The 27,688-nt window shown below is 42.5% G+C and overlaps 1 protein-coding gene across 3 annotated transcripts in view; it reads right to left on the bottom strand.

The window, feature by feature from the left end:
- Window positions 1–27,688, bottom strand: part of WT1 (WT1 transcription factor) — a 93,129-nt gene that overhangs the window by 39,896 nt on the left and 25,545 nt on the right. The gene's annotated exons all lie outside the window — the stretch shown is intronic.

The raw sequence follows: 27,688 nt of genomic DNA, 5'->3' as shown, positions 1-27,688 counted from the left end.
TCCAGGCCAAGGCAGGGAGCGCCCCGGCATGTCGAGGGGAGCTGCTCCCTCCCTGCAGGGGACACTGGCTCGCCTCGTCCCCGCAGATCCCGACCCCGATTCCAGTCGCTCTCCGGCGTAAATCACCCCACGCCCCGCACACCGGGCGCCCGGTTCCGCGTCTCGGGGCCAGCTGAAAGCAACGGCTGGAGAGATGGCAGTTCAGGGACAGCAGCTCCTTTGCCGGGTGGGACGGAACATTTTGCCCCCTCCCCTCCAAACACGGCCCGATCCAAATCTCTGCCAGGCAGCAATCAGGTTTAATTGCTTTGCCCGCTATTCCTTCGCTACGGTAATTCCTGATGATGCTCAATCTTCGATTGTGCTCGAAGCCATACTCTACAAGAGTGAACAACTGATAGTTCCTGGACGGGGATGATTCTACTGAGAGTCCCACTCGATCCCGGGCAAAACGGGCTCGGGAACCTGCTCCAAGTTGAGCAGAGCTGAAGCACCTCCCCAGCCGGCGTTTCCCCGTTCCGCTTTCTCCCCTGCCCTGCAAACCAATTATGGGACCGGTAATTCTTACTACACTTTATTAAATTCATGAAGGATCCCCTCGCGGCTCGGAGGTGGGGGAAACTGAAACAGAGATAAATCCCCCGCCCTTCCAATCCCGCTCACAGCACGCAGGGGCATCTGTCTCCCTTCACTCAGGGAGCTGATCAGGGTTGGATTATTTAAGTGCCGAGAGCAGCACAAACAGAGCCGCGAAGCACCTCCAGGAGCGCAGAAGGGGCAGGAACCCAGCGCGGCGGGCCGGCTCCTGCCTTCGCGCTGCCTCCCCGCGCCCCGCCGGACCACGACAGCCCCCGGCACGGCGGGCCCGGCCTCCCCTGCCGGGGCTGACGGGGGCACTGGCACGGCTCCGAGCTGCAAAAAGGACGTTTTGTTTTTTCTTTGAGAGGGAAAAAGCCTTTTTTGATGGCACAAGGAGGGCGAGGTGCGTGCCCTGTCCCTGGCTCTCCGCTGGGCGGAGCAGGGCACGGGCGGGACGGGCACTGCTGTGCCCCCGAGGCCCGGGACCCCGGCCCTGCGCGGCGGCGGTCCGGCAGCGGCCGCGTTATGAACAGCCCCTCGGTGCCGGAGGGGCCGCGCTGCTCCCTTCGCCCCAGCTCCCTCCCCGCCCCGCCGGCCCCGCCGCCCGGGGTAGCGTGGCCCGGGGCTCCGCCGGCTCCTCCGCTCCCCGCTCCGGGCGCGGCTCCGGGCCCCGGGCAGCGGCGGCGGGGCGAGCTCTGGGCCCCCGGCCCGCCTCCCCACCAGCCTCGACTGCCGATGGGGCGGCGGCGGGGCGCGGAGGGCCGGGCCCGGCCGGCGGGGCTCAGGCCATTATTTTACCGTAAATCTTTGAAACGCTGGAACTAATTACGGAGAGGATATGTCTCAATTTGTTCCGCATTAGTGCCGCGCCGGGACGCAGGCACCGAGCACGGGAAATTGATGAGCACGGCCCAGCCCCGCCGGGCCCGGGCCCGAGCCGCGGCGAAGCCCTGACCCCGCGTTCAACCCGGGGGGCGGCGGCGCTCCGCCTCCCGCACCTGCGGGGCCCCTCCGCCCTGGGCCGGCCTCCCCCAGCCCCGGGACCGCGCCCCCCTCCAAGCCCCGGTCCCGGGCGATGCCCGCCTCAGTGCCGGAGGGGTGCGAGGTGGGCTCACGCCAAGTACGAGGTACGGCGGGGGCTCTGCTGAATTTATTAGACGAGGCTCAAGCATAAATCACGGAGCTGTATGGGGCCATAAAGTATCCCTCTGTATCCTGCCCTCGCCGGGGCTCTGGTGAATAGGAGTTCATAGAAAGCTGGGTATTGGTAACATCTCTCTGATCTGGCGTATGTGACATTTTAAAAGTCTTAGATATACAACGGGATATACTTACGGAGCAGCTAAAACTATTATATAGAATTTTTATAGGTATGTGGTACTCACATACAAAAGAAATCAGGGGAAAAAAAAGCTCTTAGGTAATATGCTCAGTTCTTGGCATTATCTCTAATGATTTTGAAAGTAATAAAATTATTATTTGGGGAGGAGAAAATAAAAAAAATTCTAAAACTTAGTATGTTATAAATGGATGTGTGGTAACTGAGATCTAAGAAATTAATTTCTCCCTGGTTGTAGAATGCAGATCCCACTATAAAGGCATATTGAAGTCTAAATGTAATAGCATAGAAACAAATCAGTAACGATACCTGTCATGGACACAAATCTGAAGAATTCTTTGAGCCACCTGGAACAGCATCTTTGAATACAGGTACACACCAGAAATGTAAACCAAACACTTCTACATTCAGAAGTGTTAGGAAAGCTCCTGCTGAAGCAGACCCGCTGCCCCCAGCCACCCACTGCAGTATTTCTGGTACCTCAGAGGTTAAGGAAAGGCAGTTTGTAACTGATGCCACCAGCAGCCTCAGGTCTTACTAACCGTTGGGTTTTCCAGGACAGGGACAGAAGATGAATTGCCCGGCACCCGTTTCTCCAGTAGACTGGCCATGAACACATTTTCCTAAACACTAACCACCCATGCCTTTATCTTTCAACTTCATTCTTGAACAAACACACTTTAACAATGCAAGCAAAGTCCAAATCTCACTTTGTTCTTGCAAAGCCCTTTTACAACCCTATGCAAAGATACTCCCTTGACCAGTTGTCCTCAGTGGGAAAGTAGTGGGGCTCCACCGAGGCTGGTCTGTCTTACGTCAGCTGAGGATCTAAAACCCTTTTCACGGGATTTTGGTCTCATCCTACACACTTTGGAGGAATTCACTCATGTAAGCACCTAAGAGTGCTTCAGAGCAAGAGTGCTCCCACTGAAATGAGTGCTTAAGGACTTCAGCCCACCAGGGTCTAACGCCTCACACCATGCAGTGAGGAAAACCACGCGTATTCTCTTTGCCTACGGATGTTCAGCGAGTGCAGAAGACAAGTGGTGAAGACAATGTGCCTAGTGCCTAAAGCAGATGAGGCACAAAAGCTCCTGGGTTCTGTTCAGTGCCTTCTGCACACTCTGGAGAAATGGAAGAGGTGACAGTAGTTTGCCAGAACACTGGGGGACTCCAGCAGCGTTTCTGGAGTGCTTGGAGACCTTGGATAAGCAAAGAAACGCAGATGGTTGTTGCGTTATGCAGCACGGCTCCGTGTGATCTGCCAGTGATGGGACCTGTGAGGGGGTGGCAGGGCTGGAGCTGGAGAACTATTGCAACACGGCAAGTCCCTGCTCCCAGCCCCATTAGCACAGCATAAGCCAACGGCTCCTTCACAGCCTGGGGAGAGATTCCACTGTTCTCAACTCCCCTCCCAGCACAGCCCTTTAGCTTGGTTAGCAACTGAGCATACCCAGCCCTTCATTTAACTGCAGATACAAAGGTACGTGTCTCTTTTCTCTCTCTGGACTATATGTACTGATACGTGTGGATTACAGCAATACACAAAAGGCAAACAAGCTCATTTTTCCTCATCTAGTTGGCTGGAAGCAACAGGCAGCAAAAATGTAGCTCCAACCAAAACAAGAGCTTTCCCAGTTCTTTACTCTGAGGCTTCCCACTCAATATATTTTTTCCATCAAAATCAAAGCTTTGCAGCCAGTCTCTCCCTTGTGTATGTATCACATGCTGCTGCATGGGATATCTAGTCTGGCCACGAGGGTGAACAGTCATCTGAAAACTTCATGGCTTCAGGGCCTCCGCCCAAGAAAGATCTGCTGCAAGCAGGGACAGGAGTCCTGGTGCCCTCCACAGAATCGAGTACAACCTAACTGGCTGTGCAGATGCCTGCAGGGCTCTCAGCAGCACGTCACTGCAGGCCTGGTTGTTTTTGCCTTTGTGACTGTCACTGCTGAGCAGCAGCCTCTGCTGACCCTACTGCCACCAACGGACTTGTCCCACAAAGCTCACGCTGAGAGCGAGCCATGCAGGGACAGCTGGACATGGAGCTTGCAGGGAGAGGTGGGGGAAGAAAGGAGAGGAGGGAGGGAGCCCATGTGTTGAACTTGCCTTAGAAGTCAAATTTCTTCTTCATGAGACACAGAAGATTCCTCTCCCTTCAGATTTTATGTATGTTTGATTCTGCTAAATTCGTCTGAGTGCTGCTATGACACAGGAATTAAAAGTACCGAGAGTTCACTGTAGCCACTGAGTCATGGACTGATCAAAACTACCGCTTGTTTTTCCTTCCTATTACATGAAAGCAGGGTTCAGTAAAGTTCAGATCGGAACTAAGAATTACTTTTGTGATGTCTTGACAAACCTTTCTTGAAATACTTAACATGTTAGTTGGAAAGAAAGAAGCACAAAGAAACCCTGTCAACTTGTTATTTATGTTTTTTTTAAATGAAACAATGAAAGGAACAACTAAGTAAGTGTGATTCCTTTCTCTAGATTGCACTATCATAGATTAATAGCTCTATGAACAGATTTGCAAGTAGCACCATCATGCTCATCAAGATATTAAAAAAGTTTATGAGCGGTTGCTTAGAAAAAACAAGATAAAGCCTATGGAAATCTGATACTGGTCAATGGTGCATTTATTCAAAACATAATACTGACTTCAAGTCTCCATAAATCCTTTGCAAATGAAACTTCCATTGTGATCACTGTTCCAGATCTAAATGATTTACATTTTTTCATTGGTAGACATTAGATATATCTCAGAATGTACAAGTTATATACCTATTGATATAGAGTTAATCATGCCCCCATGAGATAATAAATATTAAATTTAAATAAGAAGATAATTCAAAGAAGGAGTATCCTTATGAGAAGATTTTTTTGACTTATTAGTGGATTAACTTACATGAAAAAAACCTCACATTTCTGAGGGATTTGCTTCAAAATTCAGGGTTTCCGCAGTTCCAACCAGTTAGCTCCTGGGAGCAGAGCAGACATTGGATTGTGTGCAGTTTCAAAACTTAGTTCTTAGCAATGTGTATCTCATTGCTTCACCATGAGCAGCAGCCACCTTTGCAATTTCTATGTGCATTTGAGAAAATGGGTTCTAGTGCTTTGAGCAGTTCCTAGAAAACAAGGAATATACTGAAAGGCCAAGCAGAAGAGACCCAGTCGGAAAAGTCTGTCAGCCCATTTTCCTAACTCCGCGATCTGAGCTTCCCAATCTGTAGAAGCCCTGTGGACTCCACTGCCTCTGGGTTTCTGGGTTTTTGCATGCTTCTCTCCTAATTGTTAAAATCCAAATGGATTCTCAGTTATCAATTTACTCTCAAAACCTCTGGGAAGAAGTCAAAATAAGTTCAGTAAATTGGTTGGATATCAGCTAAAAACACACTTAATTTTTCATCAGATAAACTTCTCTCAGAGGAACTACTGGAGTCAGCTTTAGCTGGACAACAGATCTATAATGAAATAATTCTACATATGGGCAACAAGAACACCTTGTAATAGCTACATATGCTTTATCACAGAACGAAAGTTCTTGAATAAGTTGAGTTAATTCTTGAATAATTTTCCTTATTTTACTGGTGTCTGTTTAAGCATAAAAAACCTCTCCAGCTAAATAAGGATCTCAGAATATTTCACAGTGACAATATGCTCCACTCCACCACCATTTATTGATAATATCCATCCAAATATTGTAAAGGCTTGGGCCCAGATTTATGAGGACATACACAAAGGCATATGCAATTGCCACCGAATGCATCTTCAGAGCTTGTGTCCCTTTGGATAGCTGAATCCAACCTTGCAGTCTCCTGCACTCATCACCAAAGAAACAGGATCAATCCCATAACTATAGTAAACACATTTGCATGCACAGACTCAAGGGAGGTAGGTTTTCCTCAAGAGCTGTAATATTATTTAGTAATCCTAACCAAAAGAGAAGCCATAGGCTGGCCAGCACACAGGGGATGCTCGGGGCTGTCCAGCAAACACAAGGAATCCAAAGAACCTCAAATACAGATAAAAGATGGGAAGCACTATCCACTCCTGGATGCCAAGTTATTAGGTGACTACAGAGTTATGCTTTGTGGAGCACTGCGAGGCTCTGAATAGTCTTGTTCAACTTTTCCCAAATCATAGAATTCCCCTGGGAAACTTCAGTAATCAAACAAGATCTCGCGGTCAGGAAGCTTTTCTTCATCCAGCCAATTTTACTTCCCCTTCATCATTCCATCTATTACTCATTACATCCTCCTGCCAAACTCGACATAACTCTTCTCTCTCTCTCATGCTGACATGTTTCAGTTACATATGGACCATTATGTCCTTTCATCCCAGCTTTTCCTTATTCAGGTTGCATGTGTTTAGTCCTTTCATTTTTCCTGCTGTCCTCCTCTGAGGTCCCTCCAACAGCACCTCTCCAGAATAGAAGCACTCCAAGTTGAACTAAATATTCTGCAAACAATTACATCTGGCAGTCTCTAAATGTAAGGACGCACAAACCAATGACTAAATCACCTTGAACAGCTGACTGAGAGTTCAAAGCCATAAAATTGTCAAATCAGGATAGGGAACTTTGGATGACACTGCAAGATCAACTTCACAGGAAGCCCTCAAGTAATGATGTCTTCAAAAAATTCCCTCGACTGCTTTATGGTCCTTGTCTCAAGGAATGTGTCACTAAGGACACATTTGCAGTGATTTTTATGTACAAGATATTTTATAAGCATTCTACCAGTGCAACATTAGGAAGATACTGGTAAGTGCATATTATCCTTACAATCTTATAATATATTTTTGAGACACAACTTAATTTTTGTTCCAAGATACCGAAGTTCATGTAAAGGCAACGTTTTACCCAACTAAATCACTTATTGTTGAGCAACTCATGTTTGAAACATTAGAATATCACTGCATTACAGTTACAATAGTTTGCTTCTATCATCATATCCTGCTTCAAAGAGACAGTTTCCACAGCCTTTCACTGCTAAAAATGTGTGGTTCTTATCCATGAACAAGGCAAGGTCATTCCACAAACCAGAGCATATTACAAATCATACTTCATCTACATAATTTACAATTTTATAAGCTCAGGTTGAAAGACTTCAAGTTTAGTCATCTGAAAATGGTGAACATGGTAATTTATCTCTTCAAAACCTGGGAGCACTATATATTTGAAATTGGGTTTACATCCAGTTAGGAAAGACAGTTATCTAGATACCCATTTTTGCTAAACTTTATCAGCTTTACGACTAGACGCTGATAATGGTGTATGTTTGTGTAAGGTGCCAAAACTGACTCAGAGCTACATTATCATTCCCTGAACTCAGTCTGATTTTCCTTTTATAGCAGAAGAGACAGGTAAAGTCACTGCAACTTCAGGGCACACATCATCCCTGAGGAAAGAAAGAGGTACTGGCACTGCGACATGCGACGCAGCATGTTAAATGAGCTGTGTGCAACACACAGATAAGCAGTAACTTCTTTTTTAATCTGTGAGATGTTTCAGGTTTAGAGTGAGCCCTGATGCTTTCTGGGCCCTTGCCCAAAGTGTGTGCTAGGGCTGCTCTAACATTCACCATACCTGGGAGAAGGGCGATGGTTGCAGAATTAAGACAACTACTATGTGACCTGCCTGAGCAAGAAACATCTGGGCATTTTTCAAAATGGAAAGGGCAACAGGCAGATTTAAAGGATCATGAATACACAGTAGGAAGGAGCCATCTCAGTGAAGCACCTGCATCTACTTGCTAAGCCTGCACCTCCATGGAGCGGGAATGGCACATAATGTGCGTGTCCTAAGCTAAGCCCAAATATTTGTACTAGAAGTACATTCTTACAGGGTTGATTCTGTCTTTCCGCAAAGCTGCTTTCCCTCTCCTGCAACTTCTGTTCTTGTTCTCCTTCCCCTAAATTTGTTCCTGTTATAAAAGCAAAGGATGCACTCCATTTCAGTTTTTCCTGGCTAACCGAGAGGAGCCGCACAACACAAAATATTTACAGACAATTTTCATGCCAAAGACACAAAGGTGCTCTGATTACCTGGCATGCATTTACCAGGGGAAAGGGAGCGAAAGGAGCCTTATCCCTCCTCCCCTCTTCCCTGCCTTTAACACCGGCTGCTGCACCATACGGCTCTGCCTCACCTCATGCAGTCCTGGACTCTCGGCTGTTCTCTGACTTTTCCCTCTGTGAACTGGGGTCACGTTCTTTCTTGATTATGGCCAGAAAAAATAGGTGGCACAAGGTATGCAAGGTATCAGGCCCAAAGACTGCTGGCAAATCTTTAAGTACTTATATGGATTATGTTGGAAGCATATTCCTAGAGATACTGTTCGTGTTTATAAAGTCTTTTGGGGTGAACATTGCTCAATGGAAAAGCAGCATAGAAATATAACAAAAGCCACGCTGCAAAATGTAAAAAAGTAATTCTCCCACAGGAACTGAAAGGCATTTCATACATGTCCAATGAGACATTAAAAATAATTATGTGGAAGAGTAATAGCTCCCTTGGTTGTTTTAATATATTTTTGTCTACAAACAAGAAACGTTCTCTAAACTGCTGCCTTGGCTTGGCTTGAAAGGTCTCTCAAACAAAAGCCCTTCAAGTGACCCTTAGATTATTAAAGCTCAGTAACAATGAATGTGGATCTCAGTTCAAACAAAGACTGTAAAAATATAAAGACAGCAGTTTCAGTCTTGGAAATGAGTATGCCTCAATAAACTGGAAACACATAGAATATATTTTTGATCAATAGTCATACCTTCCTCGAACAAAACTAAAACCTTTTGTCTAAAGTTTTAAACATTGTTCTTCTCTCAAATATTAACTGCAAATAGCCTCACAAATGGAAAGGCTGGGTGCTGTGTCTGAATTTAGAGTTCATTTAGAGAGCACTTCAGATCACCAAGGGTTTTTTTTTTTATTCTATTCTTAATGATTTTTCCTCCAAAACTTGCTAAATGTCATTAGTATCATCAGAAACATTTGTGGTGAACAAAAAATGCCAGCAATGCCAAATTACAAAGCTTAAACACTCTGATCTGTGTCTCCCATGAGAAAGATACAAAGGTTGAGATGTTCAATGACAGACATTAATGTCAGATGCCAAAGCAGGAAAAGCAAACACAGGAGTGGGGAGAGATATACAGGCCCCATAGAATATCTTGTTTTGAAAGTCATATGTCATTTAAATGGCCTTTATAACTGAAGAAGTTCATTAGAGTATATTTTTGTATAATTTGCTGGCAGAACATACACTGCTGCCAGTTGATAGAGTCAGTTTTGTACTTGTGAACTGGAGGTACAACTTTTTGGTATCCGCTTCTTTGCTGTGAGCACCAATGGCTGTGCACAGCACTTCCTCTAGGCACAGGCCAAAAAGGATGTTGCCAAAGCAAGTGGACTGTACAAAACGTCAACATGATCACAGTTCCATCTGCTTTGTGTCTATCAGACTTGCTCTTGCAACCAGTGGAAGAACTGTAGAAGTAGGGACTGTAGCTATAGCTGGGAGAAGGGGAGAATCTCCCTAAAGGACAGTGGTCCTCTGTCCTTTCTGCCTTTCCACCTAGCTCACCAGGCAGCTCGCCAGCCCCTCACCAGTTCCTCTGGCTTTCTGTGTGTGTCCTAGTCTTTCTTTTCCCTCCCACTCTCCTTCCTCTAGAAGCAGCAGCCCAGCTCTCCCATCTCTGCAGTACACCCATCAAATCTGTATCATGAGCTCCATTTGCTATTATCAAAACAGTGGCATCAAACAGACACGTGTTTAGCCATTTCTTAGCTGGGTAGACCACGTCATACTAAAACTCTGTCTGACATTTTCATTGTGGAAGTTCAGCACCACTGGGAGTGCTGGTAGAGGTGAACAGGTGGATAAAAATGCAACATATTTTCCCTAAACAGACACCCCCTATACATCAACAAAGGCAGACAATGGATGTGTAGAAATGATTCCTCTCATTTGCCATGGCCAACCAACCTTGTCTCTCCTTTGACAAATTTCTGAACAGAATGCTCAAATGGGCTTGATATTTGTAATAGAGAAAGTACGGACAAAACTGTGCTTCTGCTTTAACAGCTTGGAAGGTGTAACGTCACTTCTCTACACGGGGATGCTTAGTGACTGGAGCGAGATTAGTATCCTTGCTGACCAAAGCTTTCTATTCAACCTATTTCTATTCAGAGCAGTAAGTTATCTACCTTTGTGTTATGCCCGATTCCTGCCCAGGGGGTTAGGGAGATGCTTGTTCTGCATAACCATGGCAACAAAGTTGGCAATTAGCATAAAGTTTGGCTACTCCTGTGAACAGCAATTACCTCCTGAACTCCATTTACCAGACACCAAACAGCCAGCAGTGTGACAATGATGCATTCAATACCATCAAGACTGGATTTGAATACAGTAATAATACAAGACATTATAACCTACTAATCTACCTCTTTCTCACTCTCCCATGTTAGAAGACATTTGTATTTTCTCTTAGATTTAGTGAGCATCTCTCTTTCCTGCCTTAACAATCATTGCTTTGCTCTCGCATTGCAAAGACTAATGGACTGAAGCTCACCTGTAGCATGGAGTGATCACACAGTTCCCTGAAAGTATAACTTCTCTTAGCACATTTTATACAGTGCATTGAATAAAATACAGAACAAAAATCAGTAAGTATGTGCAGGAGGAAAATGTTTCTGAATGAGACCTGGAAATGACAGATGAAAAGAAGACATATAATTTACTGAATAGATTAATAGTTGATAATGTCATCACTGATGTTTTTCAAAGCACTGATTTACTTTTTATGAGAATTCACAATCTTTAAGCTCAGCAATCTCCTCTCTGTTCTGTGTTTAAATGGTGCTTAGAACAGTACAGCACTGGTCTGCTGCCAGGGTTCCTAGGTGTTTCAGCAGTACAAATAAAGAATAGCAGCAGATGAAAACTGATTGTTAGAAAATCTTAATTCTTATCAGCTTATCTTAACATCTGATACTAAGAAGCTAGGGCCTGGATTTCAATAAAATTCTTCTCAGAGACCTACTGATCGGTTTTGCCAATTTCATCATTTTTATAGTTCGTACAATTCTTCTTACTCTAAAGTCAGATAGATGATGATAGCATTGATGGCCTCCTGTAGATATTTTTTTTTATCATTGTTCTTTCTATATAACAGTATAGTAATAGTAATTAGCTCCTTGGTCAGAAAAGAAACCCTAATCATGTCGTGTCTCTGCAAACACCAAGATCACATAATGACCTGCAGTGCACTACAAAATGCTGGTCATAATTGTGGAAGGAGTTAGGAAAAGGAAGATGAATTTGAGAGAAACTGGGTCTAGCGAATGAGATATTTATGACTTTGAGTCACACCTTTTTTTTCATGAGGATGTACAATCAATTAATGTTGATGGCTGCTACGCTCACAAGGAGGAAAACTAAATACCTTTATAGTTAGATATGACATGGCAATACATTCCAGAAGACTTCATCCTAGTATTCATTTCCATATGTGAACAAAAAAGCCCAAACAGAAGCATGATGTCCGTTCAAGGAAAATGCAAACTAGGCTATTAATACTTAAGGTGTATTTAGCTGTTTCTTTATAATGTTTGATTTTCTATATTAAGTAAAGCTACCTAACACCCGAACACCTGAAACCATGCTAAGGTGAGGAGAAAACCCTTTTGGACTAATACCATAACTTTTTAAGAAGTCAGCAAAGTCTCAAAAATACCATGTATTTCTCCCATGAATACAGCAACATTTGGGTGAGACATCAAATGGAGAGGAAAGATGACGGATATCAAAGGAATAGCATCACAATAGCAAAATTTTGTGAAGCCAACATAAACTAGGCAGGACTAGCTATGCCATGCTTTGCTTGTAAAATATGTAAAGAAATAAATCCACTGCTATTTTTTAAAAACAGAATCTGCATAAGCTGCCAGAAAAGTACTAGCATGTTTAAAGTATCATTTCATATGCATATTTAGTTTAATCCAAGCAGTTAACAAGTCTTGGAAAACAAAGCAAAAATATTTTATCTTGGTTCAAGCAAAGCATTTGAAGGCAGGTTCCCTTAGGAAACGAGGCTTATATGATTGCACTGTCAGTCCATCTGTCTCTCGAACAAGTTCTCAACCTCAGACCTGTTTCAGCCAAATTCTGTAGACATGACATTCCCAGCAATGCCGTGTGCACAAACTTCAAGAAACTGGCAGCTCAACAGACGCAAAGGGACCTAAACTAGTGCCCCCACTAAAGCAGCACTGCTGTGTGAGCTCAGCAGTTATTTGCAGTTTGGCTCCCCGCTGGCCAGTTACTCATCAGAACTAACTACAGTATGTGCTACCATTGCCCAGCTGTTATCTGGGGAGAAGTGAGGGAAGTGAAGGTAGTGGGAGGGGAGGGAATCACAGGGGACATGTAGGGAGCAGGGGTTGAGGGGTGGGCAAAGAGCTCAGAGACAAGGATTCAAATCCAGGCGGCTAGGATTCATTAGTTCCACTGTCATAGAACAACTTGTTTCTGAGCTTTTCAGTTCAGCCAAGAAACTAATAAAAGGAGTTATTTGCACAGCTCAGTTGGGCTTTCAAAACCTTTATTTGCTGGCATTTCAGATCCTGTTTCCAACTATGGAGGCTTTAGCACAGAGAAGATTTGAGCTATCCTCAGCAAACTGAACTGATGGGGGAAGGAAAAGATATGTAATGACATTGATCTAGAGGGGGAACAAACATCAGGTTACTTTACATGCTCCAAAGAAGAGCTTGTATCCTTCCAACAGGAGACATTTTCTGTTTCTTTTCATCTGCACCATTGTCTCCTATAAACCAACCTTTTACTCTTCTTGGGAATAGTAGAATGTGTGAATAAGGGCAGAGTTTACTGAATGTTAAATTAGTTGGGATTGATTTAACCATTTAGGCTTTTACTTGGGCTTAGGGAAACGTGCTGAACTTTGAAGAAGTTGTCTGATACCATTTTTTCCAAGCAGGACGTAAATTGATTCTCTTTAATTTCCCATAAAGGACCCCATAAAAAGTTGTCCTGTGACATACACAAAAGGAGGCCGGAAAAAAAAGCCCAGTTGACAGAAACCACCTCTGATTTGTGAGCTATATATAAATTCCTTGCTGTGTCAAAAACTGACTAGATGATATAAAAGTGCCCAGGTCACTCTAGAATACATAGCCTTACAAGAAAAATTTCAGAGACGTGGATTTGATGGATGGGGCACTCGGTGGATAAGGAATTGGCTGGATGGTCGCACTCAAAGAGCTGCAGTCAACGGCTCCATGTCCAAGTGGAGAGCAGTGACGAGTGCCATTCCTCAGGGGTTGGTGTGGGGACTGGCGCTGTTTAACACCTTTGTTGGTGACATGGACAGTGGGATCGAGGTACCCTCAGCAAGTTCACTGACAACACCAAGCTGTGTGGTGTGGTCGACAGGCTGGAGGGAAGGGATGTGCTATCCAGAGGGACCTGGACAGGCTGGAGAGGTGGGCCCATGTGAACCTCATGGAGTTCAACAAGGCCAAGTGCAAGGTCCTGCATGTGGGTCAGGGCAATCCCAAGCACAAATAGAGGCTGCGTGATGAGTGGATGGAGAGCAGCCCTGTGGGGAAGGACTTGGGGATATTAGTGGATGGAAAACTGACTGTGAGACAGCAATGTGTGCTTGCAGCCCAGAAAGTCAACTGTGTCCTGGGCTGCATCAAGAGAAGTGTGGCCAGCAGGTCAAGGGAGGGATTCAGCCACTCTGCTTTGCTCTTGTGAAACTCCCCCTGCAGTGCTGTGTTCAGCTTTGGGGCCCCCAACATCAGATGGACATGGACCTGCTCGAGTGGGTCCAGAGGAGGCCACGAAGATGATCAGGGGGCTGGAGCACCTCCCCGATGAGGACAGGCTGAGACAGTTGGGGTTGTTCAGCACTGGAGAAGAGAAGTTTCTGGGGAGATCTTACAGCAGCCTTCCAGTACATAAAGGAGGCTACAGGAAAGCTGGGGAGAGATGCTTTATCAGGGGGTGTAGGTATAGGACAAGGGGTAATGGTTTTAAACTGAAAGAAGGTAGATTTAGATTAGATATAAGGAAGAAATTCTTTACTGTGAGGGTGGTGAGACACTGGCACAGGTTGCCCAGAAAAGCTGCGGCTGCCCCCTCCCTGGCAGTGTTCAAGACCAGGTTGGATGGGGCTTTGGGCAATCTGATCTAGTGGGAGGTGTCCCTGCCCATGGCAGGGGGGTTGGGACTAGAGGATCTTTAAGGTCCCTTCCAACCCAAACCATTTTATGATTCTATGATTCTCAATTTTCAGTTTTTCCCATGTGACAAGACCTGTAACACCAGCTCCATTGTTATGGTACTCTCCATTTCTGAATGTCATTAAGTGGATGCAGTGATATCCAAAATCAGCTTCAGTTTTGCTCTAGGTAGGGCAGAGAGCCAGCTGTTAACAGGGGGCTTGACAAGGGCAGAAGTGGAATTGTCACCAGAGGAGTGAGTTCTATTGTCTATCAGATCAGTAGCTGTCACCTAAAACTCCAGTTGTTATTTCTAACAAAACCATCCCTGAAGGAGTGGTAGAAACCCTCAGAGATAACCTTTTCTGGTTCCAGTGTTTTTTTAAGTTCAGAGGTCTAACTCCTCCACAGTTTGCTCCTAATACCAGTAGCAGTTGAGGTTCTCAAAGAGCAAGTTCAATATCCATGAGAAGGAGAAGTTTGGACTGTCTTCAATGTCTTGTTAACTATGGGGTGGGATTAGTAGCAGTTGGGGTTAAACCTTCTTGATAAAAATTTCCCATCCTAGTGGCTGTCTCTGTCTAAAGTGTCTGGAGGCACCTACTACAGTTTGTCCTGAAAACCTGGCCCTGAGTTATCCATGTGGCTTCCACTGGCCTCTGGGGGTTTCTTCTTCATTACAATTGAGATGTGGGAGCAGAGGAGAATGAAGAAGACTGGTCTGTGCCCAGGTCTCACTCAGAATAAATGACCAAAGTACAAAGTACACTGCAGAGAGGAAAAGGGTCTTGATCATTCTATTCAGATGTAACATGGGGCACCTTCATAGAAAGAAAAGCAGCAGGATTTGCCCACAGAGCAGTTTTTAGTAGATGGTTTCATCATTTGGGTTGCAGCATTCTGCAGAGATAAGAGGAAAGATAAGATGCAGGAGCCAGAAAGGACCGTGCAAACTCACTGGCGGAGCAGACCTGGGTATCTCACAGTGCAGCCAAAAGTCTTTAGTAGAGACAGCAGAGTAGTTTCAGGAGTGTGGAGGGGTGTAAAGAGGTATGGGAGGAAGTTAAAGATCATTGTGGGAGATGGCTGCACTCATTCTCCTGCCTTTATCTCCTGTCCAGGGTATGTCAGGTATATCACTTCTCTGTTCTCTAGGTGCCACCTAATGGGTTGTGTAAGGAAAAAGTTAAAAAATAAGGTGGTCATGGTGGTGGGGAGTGAGCTTTCAGATCAGAGAATCCACAGCTGCTTTTTTGGTAGTCAAAGCTGGATGCAATTCTTTCCCATTGCTGGCCTTTCATCTGGACAGACATGGTCACAGAGCTACAACTTGTATATGCAAGAGCTGTATGCCCAAGAAAGCCCAGACTGTTTTCTGTTGGCTCCATTCATCTGGCATTTCTGCTTTTAGATTTCCTATTGTCCAGACAAGGACTCTGACAGGGCTAAACAACTTCACAGCCAGCAAATAAATCCAGAGCATATCAGTGTCGTGTATATCAGTGTCTTACATAATGCACCACTGACTTCCCATATTTTCAAAACAGATCCAAGAAGAGACACCAGCTACAAGAATGCCCCATATAAACTGAAGAATCCCTTGCTTAGAAAGTAAACAGGATCACACAGGCGGCCTCTTCAGCAGCAGAGCTACCTCTATTCAGCAGCACCTAGGGCTGCATAAAAGAAAAGGGAGATTACAAGGCAAGTGCATTTGAAACATTACCTTATTTTCACTGAACAAGGCTTGCATGAATTATAACTCAGAATTGCTCAGAACTGGGGTGCATTTAACGTTTACCTTCTCTTCAGCAGACGACAAGGAGAGGGCAATTTTTGCTATACTTCACAAAGGGAACACTGCCATGGCTCTCCGCACAGCAACTGCAACCAGAGGTTTCTGAGACCTAACCTGGTTCTGACACAAATCCTTCTGTGAGTCTGTCACTGGCCTTCAGTACCTTGGTTTTCCTACTGATTCAAATCAGGATGCGAGTGACAGTGCTGGGGCTAGTGTAATCCACAGCACAGATCATCCTGCAGCTCTCTGGATCATCTGTGGTAGCATCAGGTAACATCTTTAGAAATTAAGCTTTAATTAAGCTTGAGCGACTAATATGTTCAAACCAGAAACTTTCCTGTGGGTTTTAAAAATTTAATTATATTCCACCCTCAAATTTTCCTAGTGCTACTCATTGAAAATACACAGCTGCACTAGTGAAGTTGTCAGTGAAAGGAAGCTAGAGGTTTTGGCAGCTGCACAGAGGGGAAAAGGTGAGGCCCTGGACTCATGAGAAGGCGTTGGAGACAGTTTAGGTTTGGAGATCTCTGGAGTCTGCTGACATTTTTGGCGATCTGAAGAAAACTCATTTCATCCCCACCCTTCTGTGAATAAGGCAGAGGTGACTAGGTTACTAGGTCTTAGTTCCAGCTCTTTCGGTGACATATTGTATGACCATAGTCAAACAGAGCTTGGTTCCTATTCTATGTGCAAAAAAGAGAGGGTGCACTTTCTGGGATGAACATCAAGATCTGGGGCTGTTCGGGAGAGTTCTTAGTTCTATGAAACAGATGTGTTTGAGTCCAAAGTGCTTAAGGCATGTGCTGATGTTCCCAGCATGGATTTTAGCTCAGGAGCATTGCATACACAATTCTGAGCTAGAAGATCTTCTCAGGAAAGAACATGTTCATCATGCTAGTCACTCTGAAGGAGCTACACTGAGCAAAAGAACAGCCTTCCTTGTATTTATTTTCCTTTGCATGCCACAGAAATATTTTCTCTCTCTTTGAAGCAACATTCACCTTTTTCTACATTTATACAGACCCTATCACAGGGGAGGGAGCCAGCAGTGTGGCTCAAAGGTACTGATACAGAATAAAACAATAAGAGAAATAATAATTCTCTCGGCAATTTATTTTCAACCTATATTTTAGTCACTTGAAATGTAACGGAGAAAAGTAAAACCCACAAGACATACCACCAATATCCTCTAAATAAATTCCTGGGATTGTGAAATACCATAGGAAAAAAAAAAAAATCACCACCTTCAAAACAAGGATGCCTGAATAAAATGGGACTTTTCTGAGCAAGAGATGCCATTTCACTACAGTGGGTGAAAAGTGCTATGTAAGTATTGACTAGTATTCATTCTTACTGCTGTTGTTTGAGCTGCCTACACTACACATCAGAGAAATATCTCCTTCCCAGCCATGCAGTACAGCAAGACACTTTTGACATAGAAAAGCCAGCTTTCAAAGCACAACTTTACAGGAAGAGGTTCAATACTGAAGTCACGTAGCATTACACTGTCACTGACATTAGTATCAGCCTTGAAGAGCATTGCAGTTGATATGACTATTTTATTCCTGAACTACACTCACTTTTAAAATATATGAACGATGTATATTCATAGTTTCCCATATTCAGAGCTTGTCTCCCACCACTGCCTGGGGGGATGTTCTGCAGTTCACAATGCAGTATGCAATAACACAAGTATTACAAGATATTGTATAATTGAAATAAAATAATGAGACAAAATAAAGACACATTAGTGAGAGGAAGAGATTCATGGCATCTCCAAGAGATACCAATGGCTAAAACAGAGAACAGTTCTCACAAAGGAATGTTTATGGAAGTGGGGAGGAGCTGTCTGCACAGATCCTCCAGAGGGAGGAGAGTTCCATATTTCAGAAACCTGAGCTACCAATTGCTCGGTAGTATGGAGGTGACAATGTACCTCTCACAACAGAAGGTCCATCTAGGAAAAAGTATTTTCTTTAAGAGCTTTCCACTCCCCCTTCCAGCTTCTGCAGTAGAGAAAAATATTACTAATACCAATTCTGAAGCACTCTGTCTTACACACGCTGCGCAGGTGTGGATGAACTGGTGATATCTAAGGTGCTGTTAATTGGGACCTGCTGCTTCAGTGGATACAAAAGAAAAATAGTGCTTGTGCTCTCACTGACACTGTGAAATCCCCTCTTTCCTGCTCTGCAGAACTGGCCACTCAAGCTCTCCTTGATGTGGTAATGTAATAGCAGACAGAAAAGAAACGTGCAGCTTTCAGCAGTGTACATCAATGAGGGAACCAAAATAGGTTTATCAAAGAAAAACGTGACTCTGGCCCATCCTTGGAACCAAATCAAAGAGTATCTAATGGCAGCCGTAGGTCTCCAAGAAGAAAACAAAGCCAAACTAGTTTAAAATAGATCCAAACAAGAATACAGGGGTTTTTTTGTTGTGGTCATTGCCAGCCAGATTATGATTGGTTGCAAATGTTAAGGGCCCTTGAGTTGCTTCAATCCTTAATCCATCAAACTGGTCATCACTATATGCCAGCAATGACCTCAGTCAAAAGCCATAAATCATTGCTCAGTTCACCAAGCCTGCAAGCTCCCTCAAGTACCGCTTCGTTCAGCACTTGTGAATGGGGAAGGCAGGCTGCCCAGGATTCTCGAGCAGCTGATTTACACGGAGGAAGACAAAAGAGCTCTCAACTCTGAGTACCAAATTTTGCATTAACAGAAGCTGGCATGGAGCATATGAATTTAAAAAAAAATGCCAGAATGTGTGTTTTGCATGGGAGTTAAGAGCTGAGAAATCTGCTTCCTTACAGTGTGGTCCCAGTAAAAGATTTAAAGCAGCATGTGAGAAGTTAAAGTTAACCCTCTTGTTGCTAATCCTCTTCAGGCCATTGCAAGCCACTTCTCAGTTACTACACTTTGTAAAGAATGCCTAAGCCACATGCTGCTTACCATATATTATTGCAAATTCCCAGGAAGTTCATTCTCCATTCAGAAGTAGAGGAATCACTAGCTATATTCTATTTGGTATATGTACCAAAGATGATGGAGCCTTTTTTAAGTATGAAAGTTAGTTTATCTTTAGTTATGTAAATAAAGCAGGTATTCACCTACAAAGCATTTTTCAGTAGGAACTGAATGATGAAAGTGACCTTAAAAAACTGTTGTTATGAGGATTTTGAGGAGCCAAGAGAATATAGGTGGGGGTGGGAGAAAGGAACATTTAAAACAGTAGAGAGTAAGTGTGGTCACATTTTTCACCATTACAGCAAACTATGTTTCCTGTAGGACATCTTTCATGAAGCTTTCTACCATCTCTCTCTATTCCAGTGACTGTTAGTCTTGTTTTTCAAACATTTATATGTTTGTGTGTGTATATATATATTTCATATATGTAAGTGACACTAACAGAATTGTAAATTACAGTAAACACACACATTGAGGTGCTGTACAGTTAAATACAAATATTTCCAAGGCAGTTTGAAGCTGAGGTCTGTGTCTGCATTAATAATAACCTGCAGGAAGTTTTAATCTCGCAAGCTTTTTGCACATCCCAAATTAGGTTGCAGCAATTACAGAAGAGGCCGGTTATAGTATTCATTCAACTTTAAATACAAGAGTCAGTCCTTACACAAACAGACTGTATTTCAGCAATGAAATCTTACCTCTCACAGTCTGAAGTATTATCTTAAACGATAATTAATCAGAATGAAAAGCATTAGTGAAAGTAAATATTTTGGGGTTTTGTAGTTTGCTAACAATTTTATTTTTAAATGCTTTTGGCAGTTAACTCCTTAATTTTTAAAATTCCATTATTTTTATGCAAAATTGCCTTCTATGCTGAAGGAACTTAAGGTGATGAGGATAGATTTACTCCTTTTTGCTTTGGTTTCAAGAACTCTTGAGGAATAAAACCCTACACAGTGGGGCTGAAGTGACTTGCCTTTCATGGCAGGATGTTCCCTCTCACAAACCACAGGAGGACAGAACCACCCTGTACCTGCTACAGTTCCTCAGACCATGAGATCCTTGTTCCAGTAAGGTTGGAGAATTTTGCCACTGGGCCAAATCTAGTCATGACTGGACCCTCCTGCTGCAAAAGGCATCATGACTGGAGATAGCTCTTTACCACAGGCTCACATGTCTTTTTTCCATACACCTGCCCCACCAGCTCTTTTTCAAACTTGTGTGTCTCCGGACATTTAGGAAACTGAAAAGTACAGCCCTGCTGTGTGTGGGAATCATTGCATAAAGTAATCCAGTCCCCCAAGATTTACAGTGGAGCTACAGTCAGCAACATGCTGAACACCTCCTGGCTGTAGAATGCCTGGGTTTTGACCCAAGAAGCTCAACATAGAAGGCAATTTAAAATATACAACTGCCAATGCAACATGGTGTCTTTTTTGGCAGAGGAGATAAAAATAGCAAAGAAACAACAGCTCTGTTCTTTTTATGAAAGCCTGACATTTTTCCAATAGAGACTTAAGTACTTTTTGTACTTCAGGGGGAAAAAAATGATGGGATGTGGTCCAAGACTGGTCATACGAACCTGAGAAATATGGAATAAGAGGCTGGGCTGAAGCAGCCAAAGTGGTACCACCAGCTGCAGCCCCATTAATTAATGCTCTGCGGTATGTAGCTGTAAGAATGACCCTGATACTTGTTGAATACAAGCAGATAACTTTTACAGAGCAGCTATGCTTTTCTTACTGAGGTATATTTATCCAAGAAGTACCTTGCACATTTCCCCCCATCTCACAGGGCAGTAAATTAGCTCTAATTGCAAAGGTATGTAGTAAAAGCTGTGCTCAGCCTTCTGCAGCATTTGAAGATTTATTTTACAGTTTTAGGTTTTCTCTGGATGTCTAAAACCGGGGGGAGAGGAACATGAGAGAAAACGCAGGTTTTATAGATCTATAAAATTACCTTACTTTAGATAAATAAGTGTTTCTCTGCAACTTAAACAATGTAACCAAAAACTACAATTCTGTGGCTGACAGTGCAGTGCACTAGAATATAGATTTCTTTCTTTGTTTGTAGTTCTTCTTTTAATTTGGAAAGAATGACAATTTTATCTGCTTAAAGAGGAAAATATGACAGCTACAATAAACTATTTTAACATACCCTAACTCTAGTTTTATGAATCATTTCGAAAAAATTACTGATAGCAGATACAGAGCAAAATTCTACAGCTCCATTGACAACACTGACTTACGCAAACAGTAGCAACTGCCTGAACACAAGCTGGGAGAGTCACTGGGTGCAATGCTAAAGTGGAAAGAGCCCCAGGATTTTGGATCCTTATTCCGTGCCAGGTATCATCAGCTGGATGTAGCCTTTAGTCTCTGCATGGCATTCAGTCATGCTCTAAATCCTCTTTTACAAATATTAATTTTCTTTGTCCCTTTGGTCTGCTATACCTTGCTGATCCCCAGCCCCTGCTACAAGTCAACCTCCATACTAATATCAATCAGGGAACATCAGCTACCCACATCAGCTACTCCTTTCAGAGCCAGATTGTTCTGGTAGTTGTAAACGTGACAAACAGCCTGAGGATTTAATCTTGAATCAAAGCTATTGTGCTTTACCAAGAAAACAATGTTTACATCAGACTCCGCAGAATAGAGCTTGCATGTACTGTGGACTCTTAACATGTATCTCATTTAGCAATGAGCTGCCTGTTTCTGTTGAGGGATCTAACATAGAGGAAATACTGTCTTGTTTCTCAGTAAGTGCCAGAAAGGAACCACTTCCTCTGACCAAAACCCAGCGCCTACATGCATGACAATAGATATGTAGTCCTGCAAATGAAATAAATAAAAAGTAGTCACCTAACTCAAGGCCAAACAAAAGGAGAAAAGACAGCAGAAGGGTTTTGGACTGGCTGGTTCTTCCGGGAATGCAGCTGTGCATTCCAGCAGGCAGCAAGAATGCGGGTTTTTCCATTTACGCTGATCACAAGCTTTGCTACATTCTGGGCAAAAGCATTCACCCACCATGTGTATGGCTCAACTAGATACTGTTTCACAAAATAACACTACTTTGTATGAAAGAATGGAAATTAAACAAAGATTCTTTAAAAACCTTCTGATGACAGCCAGCATCATAGGACAGAAAAAATAAACAGGTCACTGTTAGGAACACACATTTATTTTTCTGACTGTGCAAGCCTGAATATACTAGGCATAGCTGACATGCAACTTAATCCCATCTCAAGATCTCTTCAACTCCTACCACAGCCAGGTGTAACATAATCCAGTAATTTTGTCAAGTGATAGAGATTATCACATGCAGTTGTGTTTCTTGTAGTCCTTTATACCAATTTAATATGATCACTAATGATCAGCCAAAAAGCCACCTCAAGTCCTAATGCTACTGTATGTTTTACTGTCTCTCCAAAAAGTCACAAAGAGTTGGCTTTTCTAGCACTCCCACCTTTGGCCGAAACCTGCTTGTGCTGATGCCAATGTGAACAAAGGGATGCCAGGGAACTTCTGAGGAAAACTCCCCCTGAGCTGCTACCCACTGTGATTGTCAGAGCTACAACTAATCCTATAGCTAATAACTAGTGCAAAAGGTTCTTGAAACTCATTCTTACTGTCAAACAGCACAAAGCTTAAATAGCCTATCTTCTTCAAGTATGCTGCATCAAAAACAGATCCTTCCGTTATCTTCTGAGACGTCATTGTAGAAAAAGAAGCCAAAACCTAAAAAACCCCCAACTTTTGTAGTAACCAGCTCGTAATGACATGACAAAAACGACCAGTGAGACAAGAAGATTCATAAGACAATGTGCTGTCATCCCTTCCTCTATCTGACCTTCAAAATGCGTGGTTTGCTGATTTCAAATGTGAGTCGATCACTATGAAAACACCCAATCCATTACCTATCTCCAACAGCATTCAGTACAAATCTGGCCAGTTTCATGTCTTTGCCATATTTTCTAACAGTGTTCAAATATGGAAACAGGTAGAAATTGTGACAAATGTCATAACAGGACCATCACTTATTGATATCTGCTTAAAGCTCTACCTCCACTCAGAGCAAGTACATAGCTGCTGCACCAGTAGATGGCTCCTAACTCCCTTTAGCAGGACACATTTTAAAGTTAGAGCTCTGTCACCTCTCGAAGGAAAGAGTGTTTCATCTTTTTAAATGTCTACAAAAGTCTCTTGGGACTTGGTCTGGCTCTCATTAATTTCAAGGGGAGTTGGAAAAAGCACTAGAAGAGCTTAAAAAAATAACAAACAATGAGAAAGAATAGGATATAAAAATAAAATTTATGGCCTCCAAATCTGCCCCATTCTCTTTTTTACCTTTCAATAATGGTTACATGTGTCTTCTGCACATTTAAGCATCAGAAAAACATATAAACCATTTTTATTGCATACAGCAAAAAATTTATCTATGTATTTCAGCTTAGATCTGCAAGAATCCACTTAAATTTTAGAACTGGAGCGAGAAAACAAAGACAGTCAGTTTTATTCCATGCACAGCAATTACTCCAGCTGTCAGCACAAGTCACTTTTACTGCTAAAGTAAAAGTGTTAAGCATCAAGTGGATCCCACAAAAACAAGTTTATTTAAAAAGACCACACCTTCTGTTCTGTAGTCCCTCAACACTATTAGGCACAAGTAACAGCAAATTACCAAGCAGAATTAAAAGGAATGAAAAGGCCATGCATTCAAGGGAGAAATCTAATTATTTCCTTAGCACAGAGGAGAACTAAAGTTAGTACTGAATTTAAAAAATATTTACACATCTTCTGCAACTCTCCCACGCTTTGCTGTACAGAGTGAAATCCTACTGCTAGTGTAGTCAATAGGAGTTTTGCTATCAGCTTCAGTGGAAGTCAGAACTGTACCCTCTTTTTATTACCTAAGCCTAAAATTCAGCCCTTTGTGATTTGTTTTAAAGAATAAACAATAAAAATTTGTTCTAAACAATAAAGAGGTATGTTCAGCATTTTCTGTAACGTGGTGTGTTTTTCAAGAAACTACTGGTTATGCCAAATACTATTCAAACTGTGATCTCTCTCAGTCATGAAGGTATGCATATTTCTGGAAATGTCACACTTTAGATAATTCATCAGTATAAAAATGGTAACACTAATCTAACACTGACAACTCTACAAGTCTCATTTTCTTTAAAACAAAACAAATATAAAATCTAAAATCAAAGTCTAAAGTGGATGGTAAAAGGTGTTACTAAAAACCCTCCTCTGGATTCTGCTCCAGGCCATACTGATGTAAATAGTGTATATTTCTACTGCTTCTCTTGGTTTGCTCACCATTTACACCTGAAAGGGAATAAATCCTAGAACTACAATGTGAAATTTGTCTGAACAGTTTAATTAGTACTTGCTGCAAAAATGTGGATTGTGTGTTTGATGTATAAAAATAGCAGATTATAGAAAGAAAAAAAAGCAAACCTCTAACTAAATTATACACCATTCAAACCCAGGATGAATACTTATAGCTCATCTACCATAGAAGCCATTGTATGTGAAATGGGGTAATGTATAAACAAAGTGCTTTATCTGGGGTATGACTGGAAGCTCCAAGATTGTAACATCCTTTAAGATAACATTCCAAACCTATCCTTTTAAGTTTTCAGCCAAGAATTTGTTTTTATAATTTCTTTGCTCTTGGCAAAAGGAAACTATACTTCAGGCTAAGTTCTCCCTCTCATTCAATGCCACTACCACTCCCCCAATTTTTGCCAAAGAAATGATACAAGTGTTTTGAAAACCAAAACTACAGGGAACTGGCTATAGCTGCTCTTTGTTGTTGTTTCTTTCTTTATCACATTTACCATGAGGTATCATAAGACAGCTCAGTAAAAACATAAATAATAGTATTGTTTTATCTACAACTGGATCTCACCCTGCAGTTCCCACTCGGGTATCCCAGACACCGCTCGCTGATCTGAGAGAAGCTAACACTTGGGCAGAAAAGGCCTGGTTCCTACCCTAGGGTGACAGACACAGCTGAGACACCCTCTGCACAGACAAGTAGGCTCAGGATTTAGTACTAGTATAACTCTGCTGCTGCAATACTTCTTGAAAACACAGTACTCACTTGCCCATGAGTAACAGGTTTCACTTACTTTTCTACCCCCAGATTGTGGGCTGTTTTGTCACGCAGAGCAGTGCTTGATGCAGTTTTAGGAATCCTAAATCACTGCTCTCTCCCCAGACTGTCTATAGGCCACTGGAACACCTCTAGCTCCCAGTAAACCCCCTCACTCTCAATATGCACTATGTGATGAGGTCATTTATTGAGCATGACCATTAATAAAACCACAGAAGGGAGATTTTAGGGAGTGTCTGCTCCCTTCTCTACCAGCTGCAGGGATTTTCTAATCACTTTATGCTACCATAGCACTGTACTGAGATTCAGCTGTATTTCTCAGGAGAAGAAAAAGCTGCTGCAGGGTAAATATAAAGCTAATGTTGAGAAGCTTTGAAAAATCTCACTCAAAAATAGTTAAAAATAACATCACTTTTAATTGCACTTTGTAAAAGGAAAAAGATGTTGCAACAATTTCCCCTTTTTTTCCTGATAGCCACACCTACATACGACGCTAAAGTAAATACTATATATCACCACAGAGGCTAAGTCCTCATTTCACTTTGTTGAGCAATACCCGAGTGAGTATACATCACTGTAGAAAAACCTTTTGTTTAATTTTGCATGAATTTAAGCATTCCTAGTTCACAAAACTGAATCTCTTTTACAGAAGTCCTACAGGCTGTACAGAAATGCTCTTTTAAAAACCAAGCAGATAATTGAATAACACAAAAGTTTTGCAGAAAATTTTTGGTGTGAGGAGATAAGCACTGAGTACGTGTGTAAGTGTGTGTGATTGTTTGTGTAAGCCTCATGCTGTTGCTCGTAGTCTCCTGATTGATGAAGCCTAGTTCGTGCTCTGCTGAGAGTCGGCATTTGTTTTTTCAGAAAGAATTGCTGTATTTTGTCTCCTGTCTTTGGGATACTCAGGGGGAAAAACCCTTCAGTGCAGTAACAACAATTATTTTTTCATCTTCATCCCTGAAAACCATTTGGAATCTTAGGAGAGGAACAAAGGCCTTCATTAAATAAAAAATCCCCCTCAAATAAGGAAAAGGAAAGAATCCCTTTATCCACCTGAGACTGAGAGTTAAATAGAATTTTACCTTTATTCCCCCAACAAATGAAAACCCAGACAAAGGGAGAGCTTGTCACAGAGTACTTACTCTAAGAGACTCTGAGGCGGCAAGGAGAAACAGAGACAGGTTCATGACCGACTGGATTCCTCCCCTGCTCCAGTTAATTCAGAGAAGTGTTCAAATTCACAGCCTTTGCTGGGTCTTCCACCACCAGATTTACAGCTTATGCAGATGCTGCTTTAGAGGCTGTGCTTATTATACTGTTCGTGTTGCCATCCCAGCATAGGCATGTTTTAAATGCTCCCCTCCCCCTGTCAAAAGGCTAAATTCTGGTCCTTACTCAGACTCTGAACTCAAAGGCCTTTCTCTGGGCTTAAGTAATTTCACCTGGTATCAGAAGTGATATCAGGAACTCAGGAATTTAAGCACTTGCAATGCAAAAACTTGAATCTCTTTAAAAAATTAACTAAATTACTATGTGCTTGTTAAATTTTACACTCCAAAATCATAATAAATCCCTGCCTTAGAAGATCCATCCAGCCTAGGTTGGAATTTCCATAGAAAAAAATCATGCAAGCCTTTTCATGGGAATGTGGAAAGTTAATGTTTAAAAAACAAGGATTATTGATGATATCTACATAATGTGTATCCTATTAGACAATTTGGATTTAAAAATACTAAGGAAAAAAGAATTATACCATATGTATATATCAATGAAAGAACAAAGACTGATGTGTGGAAATAAAAATAATCTCCAAGGTGAAGGACTAGAATCAAAGAATGAAATGTTTCTCTTCTGGAACTAAGTAATTAGCACAACCAAGGTCAGACAATTTCCTGAAAATAAATATATAAGCCTTTTTCTGTTGTCTTCCCCCTTTGTTTTTTGACCAGTATTTGCTAAAAACTCACAGTTCTCAGCACACAAGTGTTTGGTCTACAGCTCAGTGCCAGAGAGGCAAAGACACAGCATTCTGTGACAGTCACAGAACACCATGGGCCAATGAGTTTTTTATGCTTTACAGCCATTTATAACTGGATTTTTAAAAACAAACAAACCTGTCTCTTTGTTTTGGAAGGCTGAACTAATGGCCTTGCTTTGGGTAAGTTTCCACTACATGATCAACTGTAAAATGATAGTACAAGTTTATTGGGCAGGTGAATACAACAATAGTAAAAAATGAACAAATTAATCTGAGGAAATGTCTGTTGAGTGGCTGGTTTTATATACAGAACATTTCAACTCACATTCCATTCTGGTCTTCACAGAATCACAGGATGGTTGAGGTTGGAAGGGACATCTGGAGGTCATCCGGTGGTCCACCCCCCTTGCTGAAGCAGATTGATCTAGGGCTGGTTAGCCAGGACTGGCCATCTTCCTAAATTCAGGCCAATGCAACTTTAAAGCAATTATGGCCCCTGAAGAGAGATTTTTGTGGGGTTTTGATTTGTTGTTTTTTATTGAATCTCAGCAGTCCCAGAAATGTGGGAATTGTAGAAATATGGTCTTTGTAGAAAGATGGTCTTTGTGATGATTTTTTGCATCTGCTTTGTATAGCTTTTCAA

Source organism: Strix aluco, chromosome 16 (genome assembly GCF_031877795.1).
Source record: "Strix aluco isolate bStrAlu1 chromosome 16, bStrAlu1.hap1, whole genome shotgun sequence".
NCBI classification, from domain to species: Eukaryota; Metazoa; Chordata; class Aves; order Strigiformes; family Strigidae; genus Strix; species Strix aluco.
This window is presented reverse-complemented; position numbering and strand designations above follow the sequence as displayed.